This window comes from Eupeodes corollae, chromosome 3 (assembly GCF_945859685.1).
Source record: "Eupeodes corollae chromosome 3, idEupCoro1.1, whole genome shotgun sequence".
Taxonomy (NCBI): domain Eukaryota; kingdom Metazoa; phylum Arthropoda; class Insecta; order Diptera; family Syrphidae; genus Eupeodes; species Eupeodes corollae.
Genome location: NC_079149.1, coordinates 32,078,365 through 32,088,148, shown reverse-complemented (window position 1 = coordinate 32,088,148; position 9,784 = coordinate 32,078,365). Strand labels below are relative to the sequence as shown.

The 9,784-nt window shown below is 38.4% G+C and overlaps 2 non-coding genes across 2 annotated transcripts; one reads left to right on the top strand and one right to left on the bottom strand.

Annotated features, from left to right (window-relative positions):
* Positions 1–927: 927 nt before the first annotated feature.
* Positions 928–1,000, top strand: Trnav-cac (transfer RNA valine (anticodon CAC)). The gene has a single exon. It is a non-coding gene; the product is annotated as a tRNA-Val (tRNA).
* A 133-nt stretch (positions 1,001–1,133) lies between these two features.
* On the bottom strand, positions 1,134–1,206 carry Trnav-cac (transfer RNA valine (anticodon CAC)). Its single transcript has one exon. It is a non-coding gene; the product is annotated as a tRNA-Val (tRNA).
* Positions 1,207–9,784: the final 8,578 nt, after the last annotated feature.

Here is a 9,784-nt window from a genome sequence, read left to right as displayed (position 1 = left end):
AAATACATTTAAACATCTTTAAGAGTCAATGAATTTCAGTTTAAAAAAAAACTATAAAACTATAAATTGAGTTGTTTAATATAAATGTTAAATTTAAACCAATCTACTATCTTAAGCGTGAAATCTACAGAACTCTAGGCATACGAAATTACATAAACAAATAAATTATTTCAAGTCAAAGGACTTTCAGAATAAAAGAAAAAAAAAAACAAAATCACTGCCACATCCCTCCCCCACGTGTAACTAAGTAGGAAATGACGAATTTAAATTGTCATTGGATGCTTGAATAGAAATGGTCCTTAAATTAAGCCACGTTTGAAGCGGCATAATATAACGGGGATGACTTATTTACATACCTTCACATAGATACCTACTTGTTTAACTGTTTATTTCTCTTATTTTTATTTTTTGATTTTTTTGTGTATGTGTTGTGCACTCGTGCCGATACGTTTCAACAAAATAAGAACCTATAAATTGATTGGAAATCAGGATCATCTTTTTAACTTTGCGAGTGAATCCATCCGTTAATGCGTATACTCGTATACAATACACCTATACATTCTATAGTACGTATAGGTTTATATTACCTTTGTACAGCGTGGCACTGGCATTGCCCTTGAAAGTTTTTTTTTCGTCCCTTTTTGCTTGTTTAAGGATAAAAAACGATTGATTTGATTTTAAATTTATATCAAATAAATTCAATTGCTTTTTAAGCTTAAAATTATGAATTCACTTAAGATAGGTATAGGCATTCAATTTTTGATGAGAGAAATTGAAATATTTTTTATATTTGAAATTATTTTGATTTAATTACAAATTTAATGATTTAGATTTACTTATAATGGCCAATTAGCATAGCCCTTTGGATGTTTATTTTTTCAAATTGTTATAAATAAAAAAATTAATATTTTTTAATTCATTGCGCAAGTTTCCGTAGTGTAGTGGTTATCACGTGTGCTTCACACGCACAAGGTCCTCGGTTCGAACCCGAGCGGAAACATCCTTAAAAATAAGGTAAATACTTTTTGTTTAAATAAATCGATTATTTTTTAGGAACAGTGGCAGTTCCTAAAAATGAGAGTTACAGATCTTTAAACAAAAAATAATTTGTTATGCCTCTTGCATCGTTGGAATGTTTCCGCCCGGGTTCGAACCGGGGACCTTGTGCGTGTGAAGCACACGTGATAACCACTACACTACGGAAACTTGAATTTAAAAGAGATAAACATTACAAACATTTTCCAGTATCAAAACAGATTTTCCATTTTATTAGAGCCATCTTCATTTCAAGCCAACTTTACGAAAACGTTACCCTTTTTAGACAGCTTGCAGCATTTAAGCATTGTAACGGAAGCGAAGAGAGATGGGTTTAGTGGTCAATGAGAACAAAACCAAGTATATGCTGTCATCAAAAAAGGACATTGAACAACGACGTCTTGGAAGAATAACTTTTGCAAATCGCTGCTTCTTTGGACTTACAGTTGAGAAGTAAAGTCCTCTCTCGAGCATCTAATATTACCATCTATAAGACACTCATCATCCCGGCTCTCACTTATGGCGCTGCGCTGAGGCCTGGTCCTGGACTGCAGCGCAACCTTAAGTAAGTAAGTAAGCTTGCAAATGACAGACTTACTAACTTCGGAGTTTCTTATCTCGTCTGCACAGTCCTATTTTTTCAAAGAATACACAATTGAAAGACAATATTAAATTAAGAAATGAATGACATGTAAGTTTGACAGCTGTCAAAACTACAGTTGAATGTGAACTACGCCTTAACGTCAAGTTTTGTTCTGCATTTCATTTGACATTTCTCAACTTCAGACTAACTTAATTTGAACCATGGAAATATACACAATCCAGCAACGCGTGAAAGTTATTCAGGCTTATTATGAAAATGGGCATTGAAACCTGCTGCTGCTGTGCATAAATACTTTCATTCTCACGCTCACAAGGTGCCAAAGGGCTCAAGAACTAAAGCCTCTTGATCATTTTAAACGTCGCTGGTCTATGGTAAGAAATGATAACAGTGGACTTCACTTCAGGGGATTCGTCAATAAGCAGAATATCCGCATTTGGACGAATGATAATCCAAGGGTGATTGTCGAAAAACCAATGCACCTTCAGTGACTGACTATTTGGTGTAATTTATAGGCTGGCGTCATCATTGGGCCGCAGTTCATCAAAAGCAAAAAGTATTGACTTTAATTTTCTTCTCTGATAAAAAGGTTTTAGATCAATTAAAATACAACTCACCTCATAAGATGGGACATTAGAATAGCCAAACATTTTTCGTAAAGCAAACTTTGTGAACATTTTTTGAACATTTACTATACGACAAGCTTCATACAGCAGTATATTATAATGTTCTAAATGTGGTCTGAAAAGACTAGAATAAAGATGTATAGGGGTCTTTGAAATCTTCTGAACTTCGAATAACAAATGCTAGTATAGAGTATGCTTTTGAGATCGCATCGTCTATGTGATTTGAAACATTCAACTGAAAATCAAAGACTACGCCTAGATTGCCTTATGGCAATCAAATCTTTGTAAAATGTATTTTTCGAGTTTAAATAAATTTGAAATGTTTTTGAATCATTCAATGATGAAATCACCAGCAAATACAAAAAATTAAGAAAAAGTAAGATATAATATTAAGTCGTTAGTAAAAATGATAAAAACAAGTGGTCCAATGTGACTACCTTGAGGAACACCCGAAAAAAACGTCTGATTCCATCCAAAGAATTGTTTCGTCCTATCCTCGCATTGAAATCGTTGTTACAGGCGATTGCAATGTACACAATTCTTCATGGCTTCAATATTCGGGCCAGACAACACCCGAAGTAGTGTGTGCTGAGATCTTCGCTGAGTTGAACTTCTTAAGCCAGCTGATCAACGAAACAACTCGAATATCGGACGTGGTAGGTCAAGCAGAAAACGCTCTTGACTTGTTTCTTACCCCTGACCCTGATAAGTACACTATTAGTGTTCCTCTTTAGGCACATCTGACTATTGTGTTATATCTTTAAATTTTTCGTGACAAAACTCTTCAATTAAAAAAAGAGCTCCTAGGAGAACCGTTTGGCAATACGATAAAGCCAACTGGGACGGTCCCAATAATTATTATAGGATCTTTAATTGGTCACTATGCTTCTTCGATAGTGACGTTGATGCCAGCGCAGGTATGATCACAAGTTTGATTCTCCTGGAAATGAGAACTTTTGTCCCGAATATTGTTGAAAGCATTAGACTTAAGGAAAACGCTTGGTTCGATTAGAGCTGTAAAGAGGTTATTAGAGTCAAGGAGGTAAGTTTTCGTTGTTTTAAAGCAAATTCAACTGAGGAAAATCGGAATAAGTTCAATCAAGCCAGGAAGGCCTGCAAACCAAATATTTGACGGACCAAATTTTTAACTTGACCAAAAATTACGTCAAAAAATACTGCAATGTCCCAAAGGTAGTCAAAATTTTTGGTCATTTGTACAAAACATGAAGAATTCTTTCTCTTCCTTGGTTCCAATACGCTCGTTGTCAATGACACTCCATTTGTTAGTTCCTTGAAGAATGCTTATCTCTTTGCTAGACAGTTCGTCACCAATTCAACGCTGCCTGTGAGTGTTATGATTTCGCCTGCTATTGAACGCGCCAGAGATTCTATGAAACAAATCTTTTTCGCACTCGTTCTGTGACAAGAGTCTTGAAAGATTTTAATATTCATACATTTGATGGCCCGGTTGGTATCCCAATTCTGTTCTGAAGAGGTGTTCTTCAACGCTGGCAAAACTACTGCGTAAGCTTTTTCATCTGTCCTACTTTACAGGCCTCGTTTCGAACGTATTTAAAATAACATTTACCCAGCCCATCCCCAAAAAAGGCAAATCTTCTTCATCCTTTAATTAAGGCTATGAAAACGCTGATTAATTATCAGCTTAAAAATTATCTTAAAGATCAAAAGCTTCTTAATGACCGACAATACGGCTTTCTCAGCAATAGGTCCACTGGTGACCTCATAATTCATCTCACCGAACAGTGGAATAAATCTTAACATCGTTTTGGAGAAAGTAAGATTATTGTACTTGATATTTCAAAAGCATTTGACAGGGTTTGGCATCAGGATCTCTTATCAAAAATGCGTGCTTTCGATTTTCACGAATACTTGCTTCATTTGATTAGTAATTACCTTTCAAATCGTGCAATAAAAGTAGTATCAGATGGATTCAAGTCTGAAAGCCACGAAATAAATGCTGGTGTACCCCAGGGCTCTGTTCTATCTCCAACACTGTTTCTCAATTTTGTTTAATGATCTCCTGTCTGCAACTTTTAATCCAATACATTGTTTCGCTGACAATACATACTCTTAGCTTTTCGTATTCGTTCTCAGAATCACATCCCTCTTCTACGGATGTGGAACTGCAACAACAAAATATGATGAGCTCGTTAAATTTCGACCTAAACAACATTGTCCAATGGGGAATAAGAAACCGCGTGGAACTTAATGCTTCGAAAACCCAATGTTATCTAGTATTGTTAAAGCGAAATATACTCCCCTTGCCAAAATCCATTAATGGCACTTGCAACGAGCAGACTTAACATCTCGATATTCTCGGTATGTGGATCACCAACCACCTTTTATGGAACGATCACATACGCGGTGTTGCAAAAACGCCACAAGATGTTTAGGTTTTCTAAGGTGATGCAAGAAGTTTTTCTCCTGCTCTCATCTGGCTGTTATCTACAAAACTTACATACGTCAAAAGCTTGAGTTAAACTTACAACTCTGGGCTGGTGCTCCTGCAACTTACTTGAGCCTCTTGGACAGTATTAAACGTAGAGCATTTAGATTAATTGGTGATAACACCATCATCTGATAATATACGTCGCTTGAACATCGTCGTAGTGTTTCTTGTCTCACCCTTTTTACCGCTATTAACGGTTTATGCTCCAGAGAAATGACCAGTTGCATTCCTCCCCTGAAACAGTCCAACCTAAATACTCGTGCTTCTATCAATGGTGATCAGTATACCCTCGAGCCCAACTTTGGTCGTACTGTTAAGTACAGAGATTCGTTCTTTAGCCGTACTACGCGAATGTGGAATTCCTTAACACACTCTGTCTTTCCCAGCCATTGCAATATTCAGGATTTCAAAACCAATGTGCACCGGCACCTCCTTTCAACCCCTCTCTCCTTTCCTGGTGCTTACACTGTGTCTACATAATAAGGGTAATAACCCCTTGAGTGTGCAAGTGAAAATCGAACACAGTTGTGATTGTTGTACGAGATAATGAAAACTTTTAGCGAAGAACTGCGTTTGGGGTTCAGTGTAAAAAGGATATACGTAAGGCGAACTACTTATTTTGTATTTGGAAAGACTATGAGTAGACGTGAAGAAAAATTAAAGACCTAAAGTTCAAAAGTTTCCAACAAAACAAACAAACCTAGTAATTTAAAGCTGTCAAAAGCAACGTCCGTCCATAGGTTATTTTATGAGTTGGTAATTTTTCGAATGTTTTTTCATTTACCATTTCCACCATTTTGTTTATTTTATATGAGTCAAGGATATAAAAGTTTTATTTGTTTAAAAACAAAATGTTGATACTTGACCTTGTGTAATGTAGTTAAATTAACAAGACTGGATCAGATTTGGCTAAAAGTAAGTCTAAGTATATATTTTTTATTTGGTTTTACGAAATTGAATACTTTTCATGAAAGATACATAACTTCAAAGTAGGTACAGGTACGTACCTTTTTCATTTTTATGATTTATTTTACTGAAGGTATCTTGTTGGTATACGAGTGTGTGTTATGTCCAGATACCTGCCATATCTTTATTGTTTTTTTTATATTTAATCATCCCTGAGGATAAAAACATCTAAAGACGAATAATCTACCTTATGGTTTTTATTTTCCAACTTCATGGCTAACAAAACACACGAGTGGCTTTTGTATAATCTTATTAAAAATGTATATAAACATATATATTATAGGTACCTATCTAACTTCATAAGCTATTCGATACAGTTGAAAAATTAATTTATATAACCTCAGTTTATAAAATACAGTGGGAATTCATCAGAAACCATCATCGCTCAGAGGAACATTTGTATTTGTCATATTTATAACACACTAGGCTCTAGGGAATGTTTTTGCTTTTGGGAAATAGGTATCTATAAAAACAAAAAACAAAAGAACGTTTATATTAAATTGTTTCATGCGAAATACAAACTGATTTAATGTAAGTATACAGGGTGGGTCAGCTAGTATTCATTTTAAATCATAGGCTATTTTGACACTGACAGCTGTCATATTTTGAGACAGATCAAATTGATGCGCTTTGCGGTTAAACAACTTTGGAAATATGGAAATATTATTTCCGATTGGACAGCAATTTTATAGCATATTCGTCTTTACTGATGAGGTGCAATTTTATCAAGAAGCTAAGTTACGTCAACAAAACCGTCAAGTTGTTGTCAAGAAGCCAATGTATCTAAAGAAAAAGTGACAGCTTGATGTGGATTGTGGGATAGTGGCATCATTGGACCTTTTTTAAAATAAGCCTGGAAACTAAGTTTCTGTCAACGGTCCGTGTTGCAAAGTAAGTAATTGTAATTAATACGATTTGTTGAATTGTATTTTGTACTACTTTTCAAGGTCACTACAATCTAAGCCAAAGGTTTTTTAGAGAGATGGTTAAATTTTGATAAATTTTGTTTTACAGATTATAACGTCGAACAATGCAGAAAGGACTTTCAAAAAAATAAAGTGGGTGTTTTTTTAAGTGGAAAATGTAGAGGAATCCAAATATCTATCAGAAAAATAAAACTAGTGACTTCAATTATACTTTCATTGAAGGTGACGTGTGACGTATACTTATACATCAAAGAATAATGTGTTTGACATTTGGTAAAATTTTTAGAAGAATCGAGAAAATACTATTTAAATTTGGTAGACATTGATTTTTGACTAAAATATGTTATTAATTTTTGTTAAATTAAAACCAACTTAAAATTGCTTTAAAATGGTAACCGATTCAACTGTCTATAACTGTCACTTTAGGGGAAGTTTATATGTAGTTGTAAAATTTTTCCATAGCCATAGTTGAGAAGCACCAACAAGCCTCGGATAGGGACGGATTTACTGTTGACAACCAACGCAAACGAATTAAGGACAACGAACTTCGGATATGCCCGTGGAATGTTAGGTCCCTTAACAGACCACGTGCGGCCGAAGAATTAGGGGAGGCCTTAGACCGCTATAAAGCAGACATCATTGCCATCCAGGAAATACGATGGGATGGGCCGAAAAACAACAGCTGTTATTTGGATGCGGCTTCGTCATTGGAGCCAGACTTAGACAAGAAGTCTTGAGCTATAGGTGCATCAATGAGCGAATCATGACCATACGCATCAAGGCTAAATTCGGTAACATTAGCCTCATAAGCGCGCACGCCCCCACAGAAGAATAAGACGACAACACCAAAGATATATTCTTCGAGCTCCTAGACAAAACATATGAGCAGTTATCTAGCTACGAAATTAAAATATTCCTGCGCGATTTTAATGCCAAGCTAAGAAGGGAAGATTCTTTTGTGGAATAATCGGGAAGAACATCCTTCACGACAACATTTACGACAACGGATTCAGGCTCATAGATTTTGCTGCGATATGAAACGTAATGGTAGCCAGTACGCGTTTTCCACACCTCAGCATCCACAAAGGAACTTCGACTTCTCCAGATCAATCTACCGTAAACCAGATTGACAATATTGCTATCAACACCAGACATGCTTTCAGCATCATGCATGTCGGAACTTTCTGAGGAGCTTACATCGACTCGGACCACTACCTCGTTGTAGCTAAGGTAGCACTTCGGGTTTCCAGACCCAAGGCAAAACAGGAAGGTGCTGGGAGAAGGTACAACGTCGAATGGCTACAATCGCCAGAGATCGCCAAATCCTTTTCCGACCGAGTAACCTCTCTCGAAGATGTTCAAATGGTAGACATGTGCATTCAAGAGGACACAAGCGTCCACAGGTTTTTCTCAAAACCCACCTCTGTCTATCAACTCCTACTCTCACCTCCCCGCGGTGAACATCGGGTGCCTAGTACCTCAACTGGAGATTGGGTTCCAACCCCAGTGGAAAGTTGTTGGGGGCAGCAAACGAGAGAGGGGGGAGAGGTTTTTCCACTAAGGCACCTCTCCTTATCCAGGCGCCAGCGTACGAATTCTCTAGATAAAATCAACGGTGGCGTCTACAGTTCCAGTAAGGTCGAACTACTTAGTGAACACCTTATAGGGCTTCTTCGACATATTCGGAGCCCAGGCCTATAAGGAGCGGTTCATCCGGCTCCCCTTCCTTGGAGTTATACTAAGGATCTGGCCCTCCAGGTTGGGGGTTGTGCCGTCGGGGTGACTTCCTGGCCACGTAAAAACATCATAGTTTCGAAGCAACAACAAGCCTCGGATACGGACGGATTCACTGTTGACAACCCACGCAAACGAAATAAGGACAACGAACTTCGGATAGGTACGTGGAATGTTAGGTCCCTTAACAGACCACGTGCAGCCGAACAATAAGCGGAAGTCCTAAACTGCTGCAAGGCAGATATTACAGCCATCCAAGAAGTGCGATGGGATGGACCGGGCAGACTCAAACTAAAAGACTGCGATATCTACTACGGCGACTGCTACCGAGAACAAAGACAGCGTCTATTTGGGTGTGGATTTGTTGTTGGAACTAGGCTCAGGAAAAAAGTCTTGAGTTTCAACAGTGTGAGCGAGCGCATCACGACAATCCGCATCAAGGCTTAATTCGCCAACATAAGCTTAATATGCGCGCATGCCCCAACAGAGGAGAAAGATGAAGACACCAAAGACATATTCTTCGAGCTCTTGGACAAGACATATGAGCAGTGCCCTGGCTATGACATTAAAATTGTCTTAGGAGATTTTAATGCCAGGCTAGGAAGAGAAGACATCCTTGGTGGCATAATCGGGAGATACAGCCTGCACGACACCACCTCCGACAACGGATTCAGGCTGGTTGATTTCGCTGCGGGGCGAGACGTTCTGGTAGCTAGTACGCAGTTCACGCATCTCAATATCCACAAGGGGACATGGAAATCTCCTGATCAATCAACCGTCAACCAGATTGACCACATTGCGATCGACGCACGACACTTCTCCAATATCCAGGATATCCGAACATTCCGAGAGGCCAACATTGACTCGGACTACTACCTCGTTGTAGCCAAGGTACGGCTACGGATATCCCGATCCAAGCCAAAGCAAGGAAGTAATGTGAGAAGATTCGACGTTAGACGGCTACAATTGCAAGAGACTGCCATGTCCTTTTCCGATCGAGTCTCTAATAACCTCCTAAGGAGTCCTATGCTTCCTGCACTAAGCATTGAAAACCAGTGGCAACATTGCCTTGCAGCCATCAGAGATGTCACCTCTGAAGTGCTAGGTTTCACACGGCCACCACAGCGAAACCCCTGGTTTGACGACGAATGCCGGCAAGCTCACGCAGCGAAACAAGAGGCATACAAAACGGCGCTGCACAAAAGGACTAGAGCTGCTCGCGAGCTCTACGAGCAGAAGAGGAGAGAGGAACACCGGCTTCTTCGACGGAAAAAAAGAGAGCATGAGAAGCGCGTGATCGAGGAGATAGAGGGATGTCACAACAGGAATGAGGTTCGTAAATTTTACCAAAGGGTAAAAAAACCTCCCAAGGGTACCAGCCACGACACGAAGCCTGTAAAGACGATCAAGGGAACATCATAGTAGA